Source organism: Empidonax traillii, unplaced genomic scaffold (genome assembly GCF_003031625.1).
Source record: "Empidonax traillii isolate 1590-97213 ecotype Southwest subspecies unplaced genomic scaffold, ASM303162v1 scaffold705:size332303, whole genome shotgun sequence".
Lineage (NCBI taxonomy): Eukaryota > Metazoa > Chordata > Aves > Passeriformes > Tyrannidae > Empidonax > Empidonax traillii.
The window spans coordinates 310,247-332,303 of NW_020955898.1; the positions used below are offsets into that span (position 1 = coordinate 310,247).

Here is a 22,057-nt window from a genome sequence, read left to right on the forward strand (position 1 = left end):
CTCAGTCGTCTCAAACATATATAAAGCAAAAAGCTTGGATCTCAAGTCGTCTGAGTGATTATATCAAAAGTTAAAAACATATTAACAAAGTCTTAGTGTTTAAATTAAGAGAAAACGGGTCAAACTCTACAAATAAATAAATAAATAAATACTCCAGATCAAAACTGCCTAAACTTTGGGAAATGTCTTAACTGACAAAAATTCCTTTTCCTTCATATTTTTCCTCTTCTTCTCTCATACACAGCAAGGGATCCATCTCATTTATATTGCATATAACACCAATTGAACTGCTGGCCTTGAGTCTGGCTTGACCCATTCAGGCATCTCTCATCTTCTACACAATCTTTGTGAAGTTGCAGAGCTGATAAGTTAAATTGTTCTATCAACTCTTAGTGATTTTCAAGCACATTGAATGCCCAGTTTTAGAAATCTGGCCACCCTGTAAGATTGTCATTTGGCACGAGGGACACTATTGAACTTAGTTTCTTAAAACCATCAGAGGATCATGTCAACTATGTATCTTCCAGTATTTTTTCCTTTTTCAGCTATCACAGGATGATTTATGAAGCAGCCACCTCTTCCTTAATAGAACTTTGTAGCTGGTTCTTGTAGACCTCAAAACAAATCTTTAATAACTTTCACATCTCAGCCCAGTCTCTTATAGCTTTAGGTGTTGCTGCATCTTGGCTGACAATCTCAGATGTGGTACTCACCTATATCTGTAGATTTTTCAGGAGAGTTTAATATCAATTTTTTACTATACCTACTGAATAATTTTCTGTAGGTTATGGCTTTGTCGTCTGGCAGTGCTCCTCTGCAAAAATAACAATTAAATAAAATGGACTTGTCAAATACTAATGATTTTCACAGTACTAGCTCAGCCCGGAGTTAATACATTGTCAGTTTCATCTTATCTCTGATTATGTCATATAGCCCAGTTTGATCAGAATATAAATTGTGTTTTTATTTCTGATTCTAATTCCAAAGACCTGGTAAGTTTGAGGGTAATGTCAGAAAAAAGACATCTGATTAGACTGATAGATTTTATAATATGAAGCTGTTGCATAATCTGATAAATTGAGTGACTTTACTGCTTCAACTGCTAGATTTTTAATTGTAAACAGAAGGTCATTTGCAGAGATTAATAATTTGTGGGTGTCTGCCTTGTCCTTTCATTTGCTCTTTGCATCCAGTAGTGTTTGTTAATGTTTCTAGTATGAGACAAGTAATTGCATTTCTCTATATACTGTTAGCAGCAGGAGATTTACTATCACAGATCACAACAGATGGACATGTGTACACAGTTTTGATTAACACCCCAGATTTATTTTACGAACCCTATATTTATTGAGCCTCTAGCAGAGATAGTAGAGAGATACTTTTTTCTTTTCCTGATATTGTGCCACTGAGACTCGCCAGAAGTCAGTACTACAGATGGTCTGTACTGGTACATGTACTAAGACATTTTAAAGCATCTGAATTACTTAGGTCCTTTAAGCTACTGAGATTTAAGGAAACTTTCTGAAATTAACCATTCAACATGCTTGAAAACCTGTAAGAGTTGAGAAAAGAATTTAAGAAAAAAATTGCCAAAGACTTGTGTGAGTTTTGAAAAATGTTCTAAAGAGAATTGAAAATTACTCAAGTTAGGCAGCTAGAAACAAAAAGTAAAACAAAACAGAAAACCACGGCCACATACAGGTCAACTTAGATGGTGTTTAGGTATCTATCTGTGGAAAACTTGATCAAAATCTAAAGTACCAAGACCTTTCCTGGGACTTATATTTCACCAAGACAGAAAATCAGTACCATCTTCTGTCTTGCACACCATCCCTATAGCACAGAAGGTCTCAGTACCTGTTAACACATCCTCATCCATCTGTAGTAGCCCTTGCAAAATCCACTGGGATTTCCCACTTTCCCTCTTGATTTTACTGTGAAATCCGGTATTTTCAACCACTTCCACTGAACAATGTAACTAGAATAAAGAAAGGATTAGAGGAAAAAAGAGATGGTCATCAGTTTTTAGAACGGTATCCCAAAGTGCTTATTTGGATAATTCTTTTTTTTCGAATCAAATCTTCATCCTAAAGTCATTCAAATCACATCTCCCACCTCTTGTGAGCGTGTCCAATCATTAGGTTTTCTAATAGCTGTGAAAAGAAGAGGGAAGAGGCATTGTAACCCTTATTCATAGGAAGGTGAGAAAAGAAAGGGGTAGAGAATCAAGACAAGATCATGATTCTACAGAAAGGACACAGTGTTCGCTCAGATGTCATAAAATAAATGCAGTATACCTTTTTTTTTCTTTAATTTTTCTCTTTCTGACCACCCAGATCAACTCTGAAATTAACAAGGGGAGGGAAAGCTGCCACAGGAATCCCAGTAGAGAAATCCTTTTCACACGTGGTAACATCCATGTCAATATAAACCAAAACCCATAGGAAAGGAAGAAGATAAGCAAAATAACTTGGAGATATTTCAAAGCAGAGGGTAAGGGATGGGATTGTTGAATCTACACCGCTGAGATTATTTTGGATAAATGAATAGAATTAGTGCCAATGATCCTTTTCCCTTGAGGGCAAACATCTGTGGCTGATTTATCTCTAAATATTTATGGCAACCAAAGCCATTCCAACTGTTTAAAACAGATCACATGTGGAAGCTTTGAATCAGAATACTTGAAAATTTTGCGATTTAAATATATTCCTATTTTACAGCACATTAAAGGGGTTTCTCTTTGAACTTCATGATTTAGGACAGAATCAAACTCCTCTACAGATTTATACTCACATAAATATAGTCAGACAAAAGAGAGTTATCTTTTCCATCGGGTTACATGCTGAACTTCTGTTAAAAGTTATTCACGACCTTCATCAAAAGGGTCAGATACAATCACAACTCTCCTGGTTTGACTTTATATAATGTGTGTCTTTCCTCAACAGGAATAACCCTTAGACAATTGCTACACATACAGATAATAAGAAAGAAAGATATCTGGCCAGAAAGATGTCCCAACAGAAAGATGGCCTTAGTCTTCCACAAAAATATCATTAGGGCCTCAAAAATGGCACCAGAAATCAGTATGTGGTCAACTGATTTGAGCCCCAAAGCATTCTACTCAGGAGAACTCAAAGACCTCTCTCTAAAGCAGATACCTGCTGAGAAGTCAGCTCCATTGGTGTCATTAGCTGGAGGAATGCTCGATTCAGTTGCTTAAAATCAGGATATGCTGCTTGGCCTCCAGGTGTTCTCCCAAAGGGTACAGCTCTTCCTTAAATCTCCTGCCTTAGTTACCAGTCCTGTACAGCACTGACAGATTTATGGTCGTAGGATACTCTGTGACCTCATAAATGACAGAGACAACCTAGTTTAGGAAGCTGCATCCCACTCTACTTCTCCACTGCCTGTAATGGAACTCAAGCACTGGCAGCACACGTAGACTCCTACACATCGACATTTAAATTGTCTTGATTCCATGTGTATAGGCCTGCTATAGAGCCTCAAAATAGGGAACACCACCTGTGGCTGAAGTACCGTGTAGAGGTTTTCTCACTAGGTACCAGAAGTAACATGCCTTGGTTTGTTGGAGTTTGCCCTGACCTGAATAGCCAGCTTAGAAATGATTACTGTTATCCTAATTGGAATTCAGGCTATGAATGGCCTTGCTGTTTTTTGAGGCTTGGGTACCTCTGTACAGCCATCTATCTTGCCTTAACAGTCTGCTAAGGTTCTAGGCTTGTGCTTTTGTTGCATGACACAGTCCCCTGTATTTTTGTATTAAACTTGACTAGTGACAAAGTGGTAGCTAAGAGGAGAATTTCAAGGGAGATACACCAATGTATCCAGTGAAGTTGGTGTTGGAGTTCATGGATGTCATACACCACTCACTGGTCCTTTTCTGTTTTCTTTCCAGGCTACTTTACACCTCTTCAACCTGGTGTATACCCCCTTTAGAGCTGCTTAAGATCATTCCGTCCCATCTGATCCGCTATTACATTTTCACTGCTCACATTTCTTTTCCATGACACTCCTTTCCTTCAGCAAATCTGAAGGGAAGCAGAAGCTCTGAAGCACATTAGCTCTGGCTCATTTAAGTTTTTTCACCTCTGCTCCTTACCCTCCTACGGATGCAGCTCTGTGCCAAGGGGGTGGGAAGGAGAAGAGTAGGAGGAAAAGCGATTAGCATACACTGAAGCACAGCTGTATTGACATGCTCCAAAGCACTGTGTTATTTTGCCTACCAGGCTGGAGCCAAGATGAATGTGTTGCTGCATGGTATGGACACTTAAGAACCTTGTCTAACTTCTGAAAAAGCCCGATTCTGTTTGATTTCTACAGCAACTATTGTTGTGTGACCTGAGGAATGATTCAAGCTCAGAAAAGATACTGAATCAGAGTAACATTGTGAGCTATCCCATTTATTTTCAGAACAAGGCAGCCTCATAGTGAATTGAAATCCTGGTCCTACTGAAAGCAAGATATTTTGAAAATGATTGGGTAATGTCTTTCTCCTGCTAGCTTGGAAGCTTTGAAGCTGAAAGATCATGAAAACCTATAAAGGTGTAACATTTCAGAACAATGCAATGAAAAATAGAGAAATGGTCAAAAACTGGTCAGCCGAAAAAGCTCCAAAATCCCTTTTTAGGCTTCATTGCATAATGTTTTTTGACTAAAAAAAATAAATAGAATAAGCAAGGGAGAATGCAAGACATTAAGTGCATGGTTCAGGTATTTATGCAGAGGTGTCCAGAGTCTCTGTGTATGTTTAGATACCGCTGGCCTTCAGGTAGGTACTGCTCCAGAAAGCTGCTTCCAATGCAACTCATGGCTTATCTGTGTGTCCTGTGCTGATTTTTAGGATTTTTTGTAGGGAACAGTACTACAGACTTTGATGTGATAGACCTCAGGAGGTAATCTATGCTAATTATATGCTCAAATACTGGATTACTTCAAAAGTTATATTTTGGGAACAATAGAAAGCACAAAAGAAGATAAGAGACTCTGAAAGCTAGAAAAATCTCTCACTTTTCTGCATTTGGGTGTAACCCATTATCATATTTTTAAAAATATCTGAAGACAATCTAATGTTACTTTGGGATGTCAGTCCAGTGAAGTGTAGTGTTGCATTTTTCAGAGATCAGCTAACAAAAGTTCAAGTTTTAGATTAGTTCAAGTTTAGATGCTTCTAGCAATACTTTATCCTAACCCAGGGAGAAAAAACTTAACTATCAGTGTCTCCAGTCCTCACAGAAAACACCAGCAAAATCACAATATGGTGCCAGCAGTAAAGATTTGTGCCACATTAAAATGGATAGAAATCTTTAGTTAAGAACTGAAGAGATCTCAAGTGGTCATAACTTCAGGCTTCTCTCTAATAGGACTGTAATTCAGTGTGTTTCAGTGACTTGTAATTGCCATGGCAGTTACAGAATATATTGTGCTAAAACTTTACATAAATATTGTCACATACTTGAAAGCTCACAAGTCCTCTGCTTGCACAACACAAGGTCATATTGATTAGGATTTTTACAGCCCCTAAGTTTTCCTACACCCTGAGTGTATCCATGTCAAACACAGATCCAGAAGAGCTTTATTAATTTTATACCACAGTACTGATGATGGTTATTTGCCGGATATTAGAGCCAGAGCTCCTGCTCAAACAGAATCATGTAATCCACATATATTACTAAACTTCAGTCTTCTGTCAAAGTCAGGGTCACATTATATGCATTAATTTTTTTATATGTGAATGCTGAAGAGTCTTGGATTGAGTTGGTGATTAACCATTTGATAATCCAAAATTAATTTTGACCTATACCTAATATTAAAAGTTTTGATTTATTAAATGTGTGAAAAATTTAAATGCAAATATTGGATTAGAACAGTAAAATAACATTTTGATAAAGAGGGATAATGCTCAAGCAAGTGCCTTTCTAGTGTTTCATTTCAGTGATTTGACAAGTATTTAAAACAGATACACAACAAGTCAGTAGAAAATTAAAGAATAGTTTTCTCTACCATGACGTTACTTCTGTTTTATCCTTCGTGGTCATATTGAAAAGCAGAGAGTCAAAGAGGTTTGCTGTTACTTTTATTCCTATTCTGCTAGAGGGACACGGACAGTAGAGGGAAGATTCACACACATTTTTGTAATTCTCCACACATGCATACATTCTAGCATTGCAGTAGCTGAAAGAAAAATGATCTCTACAAATAACCTTAAATGTGGGCATATTGGGACGGGTGTGTTTTACTGCCTTAACCTTTTGGAGAGTTTATGTTTACTTGAGGGAATGGCATGAAGTTGTGTCAGGGAAGTTTTAGGTGGGAAATTAGAAAAAGGTTCTTCACCCAGAGCGTGGCTGGGCGCTGGAACAGGATCCCTGGGGAAGCGGTCACAGCACCAAGCCTGACAGAGTTCAAGAAGTGTTTGGGTGACACTCTCAGACGATGCAACTCTTGTGCAGGGCTGAGGATTGGACTCAGTGATCCTTGTGGGTCCCTTCCAACTCAGCATATTCTGTGATTCTGTGATTAGTCTTATGTTTCCATATTGGAATGTCCTCCAATCCAAAACTAATTCTTTCTCTTCAAACCGTATTAGCCCTTGTGCTCTGGTATTTAAAAAGCTGAACAGTCGCCTGGGAGTAATTGAATAATATAAAGGAATATCAATGCCAATGCTCTTTCCAGTACACTCCAGTACACTCTCCAGTACAATCTTTCCAGATTGTACCACACGTACCACCACCACAGATAATTTTCAAAACTTTCTTTTCCAAAGCCTAACTCTAACCAAACCTTCACCCATCTTATAACCTCCAGACTGAACTAAAAGCCTGTTTCTGAAGGGAATAGAAATGGTTGGCCATTAGTCTATGCCATCAATCATTTTATTGTGAGGGTCTACTTTTAATACAGCAAAGACCCAGATCTTTCTCTTAAAGCTGCTGCTATCCTCTGTCTTTGGAAAATTTCCACAAAACCTTGCATGATCTCATCACAACAACCAACCTCAGTAGGTTTTATTTTTCATGCTGCACAAAACATGATGACAAATTTGTCCCTTCTCTCTCCTAATCTTAAAACTAAAGGTTTTGAAGCATCAAGGACCATGAGAGACTATGAAAGGAAAATAGGCAATTAGCTCCAGCTGCCCTCAGAACTCATTTTGTCTTACTGTGTAGTTCAAAATACTGACTGTTCAGGAGTACCCTACACCAAATCCTTCCCTTCAAAGCATTGCCAACCATAACTTTAATTCTTGATGTGTACAAAATTCCTCAGATTCTCAGCTCTCCTCTCTAGCTCTCTACAAGAATTGACTATGGATGTGGGGGGTTTGTATTTAACACTCACTGTGAAAGGGGCTAGAATTGGTTGAGTATCAAGGAACACAAATATTTATGTCATGCATCATTCAGGCTTACAGGTAAAACTGACAGATGCTCAGGATTTGTTCTGCATTTGCTAGGAAGGGGCTGATTAGAAGTGTATTTATAAAGGATTTTTACAAAGACAGCCGATTTTGGAAAAGGTTCCAAATGGATCCAGCATAGGTATTACATGTTCCACAAATTCTGTGACTGGACAAGCACTTGGACAATGTTATGCTTGAAAAGAGCTTCAGTTTGGAAGCATTGCAAACTGCTTCAAAACTGACATCATGTGTAGGAGAGGGAAAATCAAGGACAAAGATTTAGTAGTCTCATAAACAGAACCTCTGTCACCCTTCTTTGCATTGCAAACCACTAGTCATGCACGTACAATAAAGGTTTCCGAGGTTTCCAGGGTCTAAGCGTTGAGATGTCACTAGATAGTGTATAACTTTCAAGATTGTAAGTGTATTTCTGTAGGAAAAAAACTGTTTCCCCAGACTTGCTGGCAGCATTAGACTGACTTCAGCACCATATATGCATTTTAAAAATCCACTGCAAAATACTCAAGAAGAATGATCCACAGAGAACATTGCATAGAAGATTTTTCTTAAACATATGATAGAAAGCATTCTAGCATGAATAACTTCTATGACATTTCCCCCTCCTCCCATCCCTGAAATTGCTGTGACACATATAAAAAGGGTAAGAGAAGATCTGGAAGAAGAGAATAAAGAAGTAGGATTTGGAAATCAGGGCTGAAATTCAAAATCCAAGGTTTCCTGAGGAACAGGTTTTCTTCTTAAATAGGCAGTTACATTTAAGAAGTTCTTCCAGTAAAAAGTCTCAAAATTCAGAAAATCCTAAGTCAACTAATAAACCAATGAAGGGATTTGGGAGCGTATTTACACATCTGTGTAATTAACCTACTAATAAAATTCTTGTGACTGGAACTTTTAATTTTTCTATCTCTACCAGAGAACTACTTTGGAAGGTTATATGATTGCACAGTGCCTCAGCTACCTATATGTAAAATTTTAATAATAGGGCTTCCATTGTGCAATCTGTGTAAGTTGTGAGAAATTTGGGAATGCAACTAGGTCTATCAATGCCAGAGGCTACCCCAGATCATTTCTGTCCACTGCTAACAATGAAAAGCTCCAGACACTGGCAATCTTGCAACATTAAAAATAAATTTGAGCACAGAGAAGTGTAAAAAAACATTTTCATCCCCTCCTACTCTAGCCTTTGTGATACTCCTGGGAGGCCCTATAAACATAGTTATGAAAAGTGATTTCATTTTAGAAAAAAGAAAAGGAGATAGCAGCTTTTCTGTCCCTCCTCCCACTATCACCAATGTGATGATCCCGAGCTCCAAATACATCATTACATTCATGCACTGATCTGTATGTCATTTTATACAGTCATGAATTTATATTATGGAAATCATGATAGGGAAGTGTAGCAAGTCTTCCTGCACCAAAACTTTGATGACTGAGCTCCAGAAAAAGAACAATCAGAACCCCAAGAGATTTCACAAACTTTGTTTCTTTGCCTGATTGAGACCTCAGCTGCACCAGTCGGTACTTCTGCTGTTTTGCCTCGCTGTCTTTGCCTTTCTTCGCCTGAGACCGAAACTCTGTGTGATGCCACAAATCCATTCTGACTGCATGTGCTCCTGCAGTTTGGGAATTAGAGCACTCCAAATGGGAGGGAGCAGCTCAAATTTTGTGTCACATTGATGGTAAGATGTGGTTTCATAGAAAAAGTGGTAAGATGATTTTTTAGACAAAAGGCAAACAGCCAATCATAAACCAATTGCACAAGGTTTCAAGTCTTGGGTAATAAAAGTGCAATGAACAATGACCACCTATTCTGTGAAACTCTCAGGAAAACAATAAAAATCAATTATTATAGTGTGCCTTTTTTCAACCTTATCACATTCGTGGAGGCAAGTGAAACAACTGAAAAACTTGTTTAACTGCTACATTCTGCTTTTCGCTCACGGAATTAGCATGTTGCTCTATTAGAGTTTACAGAATCAGAGAGCCACTGAGATTTCTAATTTGGGCTTTTATAGCCAGAACAAAGTTGATCTCATTGCGGATGACAGTGGAGAGGCTAAGCAAATCCCAAGAGTAATTTCATTTGACAAAAAAATTCGAGCAACATTCAGCCTCGAAAAAGTTAGTGTTCAAAAAGTTAGTATTCCTATAGGCTGAGGTCTTAACACAACAGTAAGACAGTCAAATTATCATCTCACCAGGGCCAACAGAAAGGAACACTTTTGAGTATCATCACATAAACTGAATAGTCCTCCAGGAAAGCAAGGGCCTTCTTGATCAGATTCCATGATCAGAATTGGAATAGATTTCAGAGTATATTATCACTGCTCAGTGACAGCCCAGGGACAGGCATTGTCTCACTGGTGATGAGAGGAAAAACATGACCAAAAAATTTGCAAAAAGTTGAATTTTCCAGTTTTTAATGATTTTGTGCACCAGCCTCCCCCCGTGCATTTGTGTTTGGATTCAACCTTGCCATTAGATTCATCATTAGAAAGTCTGTGGGGATTTGCACTTCTTAGCATACTAAGTTACTAAACTATTTATTTTGAGTTTCTGCTACACTGACAGCACCAACAGTATATTTTTAATAAATATTGATGTTAGCTATTTAGGTTTTAAGACAATTTATGCAACTGTTCTCCATCGTAGTATTAAAATGAAGTTCCTTAACAGTCTGTAGCATAAAATTCAGAATACAAGTGTTTTTAAAATGCTTATTCCATTGAAATGTTTCTGCTGCCAAACCCTTAGAAGAAGAATATGTCTGTTCAGCAGTGATTCCAGATAGATGTACCTTTAATTTTGAAGAGAATTTCCTTACCAGTTTTCAAAACAATTGTTTTCCACTATTCAAGGGACTATAAAATTTTAAAAGCAGAATAAGAAGATGGTTTAGGATGAGGATAAAGAGATGGACTCTCAATTTGAGAGCAGGTTTTTTTTATAAAGATGAAAAGGGCTATGCAGTTCTGCTTTTACTCATTCTCAGATTCTTTTATGAAGCCTGAAGCTGATGGGGAGTGACAGAAAACTTTTCACCCACAGGACCCCAGATTATTAGTATACATAATACCTTACAAAAGCAAATCCATATCACCATATTTTTCAGGCCTTTCACATGAGTAGGTGGATTGTGGTTTGTTGCAACCTTCTCTCACAGAGATCAGACTTCACAGTGCTTGGACTCATTTTCACAGAGGGCAAATCAGAAGGACATTGACAACCAATGTAAACACATTAATAAGCCTTAACTAGTTCATTGGCTGGCAACCAGGAAAGCTGTGGCCTCGAGCAGCTACAGAGAAACTGGCATGATTTTCAGTATAGTAATGATAGCAAAGTGGCAGATGTTGTTTATCTGTTGTCTGGTTTTGGAGGATTCCCCTTGAATGAAAGCTCAGGTTGGACTGCAACAGACTGATCTGGCACGACAGAGCACTGCACTCCTTTTTTTTCTGCTTTAGGTAAGTTTAACCAAAATCGCATGGATTCCCCCCAGTATTCACAAACAGTTCTATCCCTAAAATTATTATGCATCTGTTCAAAGTTTTATGGTCTATGTCTGTGTGTGTGAAGAGAATGACAAGAAAAGCATCCTTTAAAAGTACAATTTTAGTGAATTAATAACAGCAAGTACTCTTTGGATCTCATAATGCATTCTCCACCGTGACATTCATGTTCTTTTGCAGACCATAAAGGAGGCCTGGGCACACATACTTATTCTGTATAATGTGTGTGACATAAAGTGCACTGCCCTGCACACTATTTGTGGAAAGAATCGGGAACATGTCACCTGACCCTTATCCTTACTAACTCTTGTGCTTGAAGATTTCCAAGTAAAGAAGACTGCTAATAAGTCCTTCAGAGAGTTCTTGAGCTGCCTGTTCTAGACTGTTGCTCTGAGGATTCCACGGCTTCCACCTCCGAGGGAAGACCCTTCCTGGATGGAACTCAGCATTTTCCTTTTTCCCTTATCTATGAGGAGCAAATTCAGCCCTTCCAAAGATCAACAATCACCTTATTCTCATCTCACATGTCCATTTATTCTTTCCACCAGTCCATGTAAATCAACTCCACCAAAGTGCATTTGATAACAGCACATCACATGCAATTCTGATATGTAAAAACACTTAAAGAACAGCATACGCAGGACTTACTGCAACCCACACACACACACCATTACACACTTTTCAGATTTCAGGCCTCATTTTCATGCTTTTTTTTTTCTTTCAGAAGAACTGTAACCATCAGATATGTATGTAAATCATTGCTGCAATGAAATCTCCTGAAAAATAATGACACCGCTGTGATATGTCACGAAAATTCATTATGGAAATGATAACACCTCGGTCGAGTAATGCTCCTGAGGTGTTCTTCACAAGAGGAAATAAAGGCATCTTCTGCATCTTAAAAATGCAGATTCAGGAAATTTAATCCATGTAGTTGCTCAGGGTTCAGCTTCTGAAAATTGGAATTTGGAACCTAAATTCTCCTGAAATAAGACTATATTCACACTGAGACTGAGATAATTTGTCATTACTGCCCTTCATCTGATGGGAACACTTCTGCTTAAATATTTTAGAGAGCTCCACAACAGATGGATAATACTGCTGCATGATCAAAAATGGAGTGTTAAAAAGTGATATTTTTACATTTAATTTTTAAATAAGATTGGTGCATTTAATATTGTCAAATTAAATGTCATGTCTGGTGGATAAAAATGTTTCTCCTCCTTAAACGCAAACCACAAAGAAAAAAACAGTTAAATTGCCCTGACCTGTATAAGAATGATATTTCCCATTTTATTAGAAATTCAAGCTTTCTGGACAAAATCTAAACAAATAAAATCCTTTTATGCTTGCACAGTAACACTAACATAATCAAAATCACATTTTAAAAATAAAAATATTATGTTCCTTTCTTTAAAAGTTCAGTCTTGCAATTTCTGAATGATTCCTTGAAGTTATTTATGAAACCAAGTCTTGTAAAAAAAAAAACCTCATGGAATATTTTAAATTCAGCAAAATAGTTTTTTCCTGATTTTCTGCAGAGAAATTTCTGCAGAAAATTTTTGTCAAGTTACACAAACTGCAGGAAGCTAGCAGAAAGAAATCTAACAGAAAATAATCTATTTTGTAAATTTTACAAGAGGTGTTGACATGTTCTGCACTTTTATTTGTTTTTAATGTTGATTTGCTTTTTTCCTGACAGTAGTTCTGATACCCATAACGATGGAGAACAGGCCTTGTGAACCAATATATTCCCAAACCTAACAATTCATCTCCAAACTAGAATAATAATAGTGTTTGAAAAAGAAATTAAAAAGTCTACCACAACCCCCATGGATACACTGTGAAATACTAATAATTCTTCTTCAATCCCTTTTATATTTTTTTTAATGTTACTCATCCACCAGACAAAAAGTTGGTTCTATTCTGGTTCTATTCTGGTATTTATATTACTGCAAAACCCAAACATTTCTAAATGCTTGGAAGAGAACCAGTTTTCTACCTTACCTACTTTCTTTAAAATTTGCAGGAGAAAGATCTCAAAGAAAATGCAGCTTTGTAGTGTTTTTAAAATAAGCAGAGGTGTGAAGATGATTGAAGACAGGGCATATCAGAAGATGGCTTTTATTGGCAGTTCTAGGAATCATCCAGGCTGCAGTTTTCAACCAAAAAGACTGCAATCTACCATTTCAACTCATTCATGACCATCTTAAAATTCCAGTCTATTCAGCATGAAACTGAATAAAACTGAGGAAAAATACAGAAGAAAAATTAATTTTAGTTCTGCATGCCACAAAAAACACAGACAGGAAAGAGTTAGATACTGTGTGGATGGAAAACTGAAGGACGGGTACCAATTTAATTTCTTCTGAAATAAATCTTCGTGTGCTGTGGCAAGATGCAATGCCAGGTCACATAAAATCATCACAACATTTACAATACACAGAACATCCCTGGAGCACTTACCATGAGTAAAATATAATAAGTAATAACAGAGTATTTAATGTTTATATATTGCTTTTCGTCACAAAGGATTCAGAAACTCTGGAAAAGTTTAAATGTCCACACATATTTATATTCAGAAAACTTCCACTGCTACAATAGATAACTTTCATAAACAGCTGTATGTAATCTGAAGAAACTTGATATTCAAAACCCATCTGGACATGGTCCTGGGCAACCTGCTCTAGCTGATGCTGCCTGAGCTGGCAGGTTGGGTAAATGATCTTGGGATGTTCCCTTCAATCTAAACGATTAAGTGATTTTCCTGTAGAGCTGAAACAAATGTTTCTTTTGTGGTACATGGAAGCAGTGACACAATTTCATCATAAACTACCTACCTGCCTGTTTACTGTTGATCTGTGAGAAATTCCACATAAAAGGTTTCAAACTGCTAAGGTATCAGATTAAGAACCAAGTAGATTTTTTTCCAATAGTGAAATCGAGTACTCTGCCTTAAGGAAAATAATTTTCTTCAACACATGATATCGTAGCACTTGTTCTTCACCCATATAGTAGACCTGGAAGTCCTACTGTGTAAGAGACCTCAGCAGTCTTTCTAAGAGCATCATGTCTCTAAAGGCCACCAGGGAATGTCTCTGTTGCATAGAAAGACAGAAGCTTTCGCAAACAGAAGTTTATGGAAGCCCTAAGGTAAATGGTAACTGATCCTAACCTAAATTTATGAAGTCATAATAACTTCAAAGCTATTAGGGAAGCTGGCAAAAAGTTTGGATCAAGTCCTCAAGCAAGCAGAAGTTTTTTATCAACACAAAATGTTTAGAGGTAGATCAAAAGCAGACATTTCAGAGGCTGAAGTTCCCCATGCAAAATGTTTAGCTGATTTTCCATGTGAGAAAGGTAAACAGCAAATCCCAGGAAAATATTTCAGAGAACCCAAAACAGTTATGTGCCCAGCTAGTTGTCCTGGAGTAACTCCTGACAACTAACTGTGGGTTAGGCATATTATAAATAACCTCATCTGAAATACACACTGTGAAGAAAACAACAGAGAATTAAAATTTAAATCTTGATAAATATATACACACACACACATTCACACACAGTCCTGACATTTAAAGGGCAATGCTTAGCCAGCTGTGTTTCTGTTTTCCTTCATGATTCACAAAAGTACGATCCAGTCTAATAATAAGACATAGCAAGATGCCTTCTGTCCACATTGCTGGGCTTTATGAAAAGCTTTTTTGAGAAAACCATGCCAAATCTCCAGGTGCTGGCCAAGTTGGATTGGTGTTGGAACAGAGGAAAACATTTTTCTCTATCATTGCTGAGAAACAAATATCATCCCAGTCTGGCTCAGCATTGGGGTTTACAGAATAACTAAGGCTGTATTTTTCTATAAACAAGTGATTTGAACTACAAAGCGGAATTACACTGTTTTACTTGTCTGAGCTGTAATTTGGGTCTCTGTAAGAGTCTGTTGCCCCAGCCAAGGAAAGATCAGCTTTCTAAGCATTGTTGAGGTTTTGTACAGTGCACTAGAACCTGAAACATGTGTGAATAAAAAGAAATCTTACTTCTAGATACTAGAGCTCAGATAAATGACAGACACTTCAAAATGTCCCATCATCTTCCGGGACAGTGTGGACAGACAGGGCATTTTTGGGACAGTTGCATTTTGCAAATGAGTAACCTAGCAGCAAGGACCAAATGCAGACCCTAAAACTTAACCAGCCTTCAGCTTACACTACCCTACCTTGATACCAGTCTCAAATTGATTTCTATAGGTTGAAAATAGCAGAAGAGCTGTGGCATAATACGGAAGAAGGAAGACAAGAAAACAGGACAGTAGAGTGATTTTCTGCATTTTTTTTACTGTTAATGACACTATAAATATAGTTAATTATTTTTCATTTTCTTTATACTGAGTCCTTGATAGCTACCAACACTGAAGACTCAGAAAATAGAGGGAATATTCACAGAGCATAGAAGAGGAATCCTGCAGTGATCCTATATGCACAGACCCCTTGAGCCAGACACCTTTCACTGGTACATCTTGGGGAAAGCAGAAACGTTTACACAGGCACTAAAAGGAAGTAGGAAGACCCAGCTAGGTTTGGGTTTGCATGGTGGTAGCACTAAAAGACCTCCAGAGCATGTTCTGTTCATGTCTCATGCTGTGAAAGGACCACTGGGAATGAATCAGCTCTACAAGCTCCCATTCAGTGGTCACCACTCTGACAATGTGCCACAAAAACTTAGTTTTAGGCTACAAACTTGCTTTTTGCACGGAAGGATATTTTTTTCCTAAATAAGAGGAAAAGCAATAATCCTTGGTTAATCCAATGTCAGGATTAATGTATTGATTAGCATCAGAAGATACCACTTACCCTGAAGATATATAAAATTATTTATTCTCAGTTAAACAGCAAGGGAAAGAAACCCAAGAAAAAGGGGGGGGGGGGGCACTTCCATGTGCCCACTGCAACACATGAGTTGTATTTTCAATGCACAGAATATTTTGGAAAATATATATTCATGTTGTTCTATCAGATAAATAAAAAGAAAGGGGAAAAATGTACAGGATATAAGATACAGTGGTAAGAATAAAGGATGGAACTAATAGCACAGCCTTTTTCACATTTAAAAAATACAGGGGTAAAGTGGATATGTTGATAGGAATAACCATTCATTCCATAAAACTGTGTAATAAGCAAGCAAATGAGGTTCACATCCCAACCAGAAGTTAAATGAAGAGCATAAAAGTAAGGATTCCTTAATAAAGCTGTAAATGAGCCTACTGCATCTGTGTGTGAGTCTCATTAAAAAAGAAGGTGGAGGCAAACCTTCTGTGGGTCACATTCCCTTCCAGTGACAAAACTGAGAGAATAGGAGGTACATCAGAGAGAAACAAAATACTCTGTGGCATGGGAACAGTGGACTCCATCCCTCTGCCCACTGCAAAGCATTATTTACTCCTAGAAGTCAAGGTCAGTGGATGTGATTCATTTTAAGAGAGGAAATTGTATGTTATGAAAGGGTTGTTAAGCATTGGAATGGACTGTCCAGGGCTGTGGCACTTACTGCTATGGTCTACTGAATAGGGTGGTGATCAGTCAAAGGTTGGACTCAATGACCTTAGGCATCTTCCCCAACTTAAATGATTCAGTTGTGGATGCCCCATCCCTGGAAATGTCCCAGGCCAGATTGGATGGGGCTTTGAGCAATAGGTATAGTGGAAGGTGTCCCTTCCTGTGACAGAGGGTTGTAGCTAGGTAGTCCCTTCCAACCCAAACTGTTCTATTAATCTGTGACTTTTTTATTGATTTTTAAATTAATTGGTCTTGTCTCAGAAACCTGAATTACATTTAAAGTGGAAAAAAAAAAAAAAAAGAACAGAAGAAGGGAAAAAGGGAAAAAGGGATAAAGTAATAGGTACTACATATTTTAATTTTATATGCAAAAACTCCAGTGAAGGCTATTTGGAAAGCATATTCTGAGTTTTCCAACCTTGTGATTTAAGGTTTGGGGCCTAAATTTTATGCCACATCTTCTTCTGCAGCTGCTGCTTTTTTCACAGCATCTTCCTAATATTTTTAGTTAGTACGAGCTGAGACTTTTCCTGTGCTGTAGAAAATCTCCCTTCCCCTTTCTTCCTAGCTTTGATGCCCTGTTTGTAATAGGCCAAAAAGTTTTCCATTGTCATCTTTTAACAGCGCAATTTTATTTTTTTTTAATTTTTAATGTTATGAAACTGAAAATCAATCCTAAGGGCAAATGCAATCATTCCCAAAGGTTCTTGTCAAAAACACCAAGTTTAATCTGAGAACATGAAGGACTGTGAAGAACTGAAGCCAAGTAAGCTCCTGCAGACACTTCTAGTGAAGTTTCCTGGGGAAACCTGCAGTGAAGACATCAGCCTATAGCAGGACTTACTATGTATATTTACAAAGAATGTTTAAAAAGTCTCAGAGAAAAAAGCAGTTCTGAGTTTTAAATCAAACCTTCTTTAAAGTCTGACTCATAGCTATTATACTGTCATTTTGTCTATAGATTATTAAACACACATGACTTTGTTGTCTCCCTGGATCAACTCCTAATCACTGTGCCATTCAGAATTGAATTGTGTTCCAAAGCTTGGTGCAACCCTTGAGGACTAATACTTTTTGCAACAGCATGTGTGCATTCAAGGGAGATGCACCACTGACTGAGGGAAGAGGCATCAGACTTCAGCTTTTGTTAACTTATAATATCAAAAATTACACGGGGAAGAGCCCAAAGAGAAGGTCTTATAGATTCACAGCAGGACTCACAAAAACTACTGGATAAGATAACAGTGTGAAACGAAGAGCTGAAGCAGTAGGGACCTCATCAGAAAGGGAAAGTCTGCATCCTGGCTCAGTGAAACATATAATCTTCTTCCGTTTTTTAAAACAAAACAGAGCAAAAATACATTTTGGAAATCAGATTTTCTGCAGCTCCCTTATGGAGAAACTATGGCAATAAGCTTGCTGTGAGACGGTGAGCTGCTCAGCCATGTGAAAGTGAACACAGATCCAGACTGTAATGTTTGATGATCAATTTGGTGCTTGTTTATTTTCTTTTTCTTTGCTTTATTGTACTTTCCTGATATTCCTCAGACAGATCCATATTCTTTACACAGAACTGTAATGCCTGAGGCTTGTAACTGTATGACCTCTCTCGGTAAAGTTATAAATCTTGCCTTTAGTTGTCTTTGCTCAGCTTAAAGTTGTCTTCTGTCTCACATAAACGTCACTTTCTCAAACACCTCCTGCAGGTTTGGAGGGAGATGAGATTTTTCTTGTGTTTTTTTCCACTCTCTAGTACTATTGTGAGTTGTGAGTTTCCTGGTCCTCCTGCCATTACGATAAAAACAGATAGATAATTTCCAAGAGTCAGCATCTGTTGCTGGCAGAGGTGAGCTCTTCATGTTCCTGATGCCTCCCTACCCTTAGAGAGTGACTTTCCCTTCCCCTGCAGTGAACTCTTGTGCCAGCACCAGGTACCAGAGGGCACTTCTAAAACTACTCGCCCCATGGCCTAGGACTCAGAGAAGGAGTTTTCCTTGAAGTATCTAAGGTCTAAATATCTTTTGATGTTTCTCCCTGCAACACCATGGAGCAATCTCTGTCTGGCTCAGCTCCCTTGCCTTACCCATACCTTCAAAGCAGCCTGTGCAGAGGCACCTTATTATTTGTATTAGCAAGCTGGGCATGGGCTGGCCTGGAATTCTTACTCTGCATGACACATGAGCGTCCACAGCCCCTTCAATTAAACTGCTTGTTTGTTTGTTCTGTTTGTTCATCTAAATCTCACTGTTGGATAATAAACATCATTTGCAGTAACCACACAAACTGGGTGCACGCAGGTTTTAGAAAGTGAAAATTACTGTGAGTGAGGAACAAGGGATTATTATTTGTGTTCTATTATAATTAATTAACTTTGCACAGCTGGGAACCATGTTACAAGTCTTAGGTGTTTGCAAGAATGAATGGCCTTGTAAAATGTAGCTGGCAGGTAAATCCATTCTCGTCGTTCATGCTTGCTTTTGGTGCTCTCAGTGCTGGATAGATGTGCCTGCCAAAGGCTCTCATCGGTCCATTAGTGTCTGGAGTGGCTATGCTCTTAAACAGACATTTTTATTGCTCTCTGCCCTTTGAGTCATAGTAGTTACAGGCACCTGAGAAATGCATGATGCACACAAACAGCTAGAACGAGCCAGAGAAACAGGCCTTGCACAAAAACTGCATATTACATATATTGATAATTACACACCAGAAGCCATCTGTTGAAATACAGTTATTTTTCAGATCCATTTCTTAGCCTGCTGCTATAATTCAGGACCCCCCATGGCAGTTCATGTAAAGAATCATCAAATCTCCGTTTTGGTTTGTGAACAAATGACGGAAAGAGATGAGAACTTAAAACAAATTTTCTCCCATTATTTTTCCTGCTGTTGAAGGCATTCAGTCCCACTTAGAAGGAGAGAAAAACAACCCTTGAAACCTTGATTAGCTTACATAGGAGTGCCAGAATCAGGGTGAGTGAAGCACTCGAAAAGGCCACAGTCCCTTGTATGCCTGAAGCTGTAAGGCCGGCATGGCCAAGGGGTCTGTCAGTCAGTGGGGGGATAAAGGCAAAATAAGTCTGGGAAGTAGGTGGGCTCTAAGCATCCTATTACCCACCATAAGTGGATACAGCTCCCACAGCTGGATCCCGGTGTGGAAGATGTTATCACTGCTGCAACCACACGAGGCAAAACACGGGATTCTTCTTGGGACATTTTGATCTTTTCTGCCACTGTGCAAGACACCTGGGTTTGATTCTTAGGCCAAGGACTATAAATATAAATACAGTTCAGCTACCAAGCTCCTGGTAATGAACTGTAGAAACTTTTACTGTCACAAAATCTTTTGATTTATGTCTATTTGATAAACATTGCATTATGTAGTCATTCAAAGACAGGATATATTTTCTTCCATAATGACTGCTTTCTCCTTCTAAGGATCCATCTAAGCAAAGTTTTCAGGGAAATGTTTTAGAGAGAGACAAGCCAAATCTGCAAAGGAATATAGGCCATGATAGTTAACAACTGATGTAGGTTTGCTGTTCAACAACAATACAGTTAATTTACATGGGAGTGAACTCAAATTTAGTCTATTATTTCCTCCCCAGAGACAGACTGCTTAACCAACCAAGAGAACAACACTAAACCTGTGTTTGTATTTCAGTTGTCAGAAAACTTCACACAGACCTTTAAAATTAAAGGCCATCAAAAGGTATGGTGCATGTTCAAATAAAGACATGAATGATAGCTTTTGACAGGCCATATATGCAGTGTGGGAAGATATTTTATGTGCAGTCTAAAGTATGAGTCACTGGGAAAATAAACATGTAGTATAGTGAAAAAGAAGTATTATCAAAGAAATTCCACTGTTGAAAATGAAAGTAGTGGGAGCAGTCAGTGTCATGAAGGCTTGAGTGTTTTTGTGCACGAGAGGAAAGAGATCAACCAGGGATTGCATCAAGTGTGAATACGTTAAATAATATGAACATGCACAACACAAAGTGAAGGTAGACAAATGTCTCTGATGGCTAAAGAGTGTGATTTAAACTTACTGTCAGTCAAGTGCAAGAAAAAAGCTGGTTTATTCCAGATTTTGATCCAAATTAAATATAAAAAGTCACTTGGTATGACTATTCCTAAGAATACCTGGCTGAAAAATGAAGATTAATGTATTTAAGATTAATATTAATAATAGTATTTAATATTAATATTAATATTTAAAGAAGAAAAAGCAAAGGTCAGATATGACTGGACTTGATGATCTATTTCACTAAACTTTCAGATCATAAGGGCAAGCATATTGTAGTACTACTACTGAGGAGTACTGTTTTATAGGAAGCTATCCACTGAGATATTATTGTCACTGATTCCATGGTATGACATTTAAATACATATTTAGGCACGTGGGCCACAAGAAGTCTTGACAATACCAGTGTCAATTGCTCCAAGTAATAGAAATTATTTGCCTGTCAAATTTAATTCTATCAAGAAAGAACCTTCTTGTTGTCTTCACCGCTTAGCATCCTTAATGCTTTGTTACTCTGTGATTTCTCTGCAGCGTACACTGCATTGTACACCTCTCATTTGCTCATGGGTATCTACTGATGGACTAACAAGGCATAAGGGTTCAGTCTACATCTCAGCCTCATTTCTTTGTGATGTTGAACCTAGAGACCACAGGAGAAAAACCTGTTAGACCCTGAGTCAGTACTGGAAGTAAGAGATATAAAAAAAGATGCTGAATGTGTTGGTCTTTCTACCTTCACAGAAATAATTCTTCCTAGGAGAACACTGCTGTTCTGTGGAATAAAACTTTACACAAAAGTAGGGATTTGATTCAGTTTACCCAAGTTCAGGCATCTGCTCTGTAGATGTTACCTGAGTTATCCCATCTCCTATAATAGTGATCTTGGGGTGCAACTCATCTGTTAAAAAAGGGATGGGGGGGGGGGGGGGGGAGGAGGAGGTTAAGATTAGGTGAATAGTTTCCTAAATTATGAGCATATTAAACTTGGAAACACTGGTTTCTGCAAACTGATTACAAGATCTGCTTCTTCCACTTGAACAAAATGGGAAAACACAATTATTCTGGCTAATAGGGATAATAGTGATATTTCAGTCAATATAGACAATAATTTTTTGAAACTTGAGCAACACACTATTTCCCTGCATAAGAACCTCAGTGATGGGGCTGCCCAGCCTTACTCCAGAACCTTAGCCAGTGCAGTATCTAGTTCACCAAGGACTTGATCAGAAGGTGCTGTGTAAGCATTACATGCCAGGAACACACTTGTCAGTACGTGCAATAGGGTTTTTTTCTCTTTTGAGTAATTATCAGGCCAGTAATTATACCTGCCCCCGGTGGTCCAGGGGAAAAGACACTGCACTATCACTGCAGAGACCCGGGTTCGATTCCCGGTCGGGGCCCCTCCCCGGGCAGATGGAGCTCGTTAGCCCGTAAGGCAATCCATCTACGTCCTGAGGACCTCGCTGCCACCGTCCAAGCGTGCTTGGCCCCGGCAGATGAACCTCAGGATTAAAGGGTGGGCTCAG

General features: G+C 38.2%; 1 non-coding gene across 1 annotated transcript; it reads left to right on the forward strand.

Annotated features, from left to right (window-relative positions):
• The first annotated feature begins 21,859 nt into the window (after positions 1–21,859).
• On the forward strand, positions 21,860–21,931 carry TRNAD-AUC. Its single transcript has one exon. It is a non-coding gene; the product is annotated as a tRNA-Asp (tRNA).
• Positions 21,932–22,057: the final 126 nt, after the last annotated feature.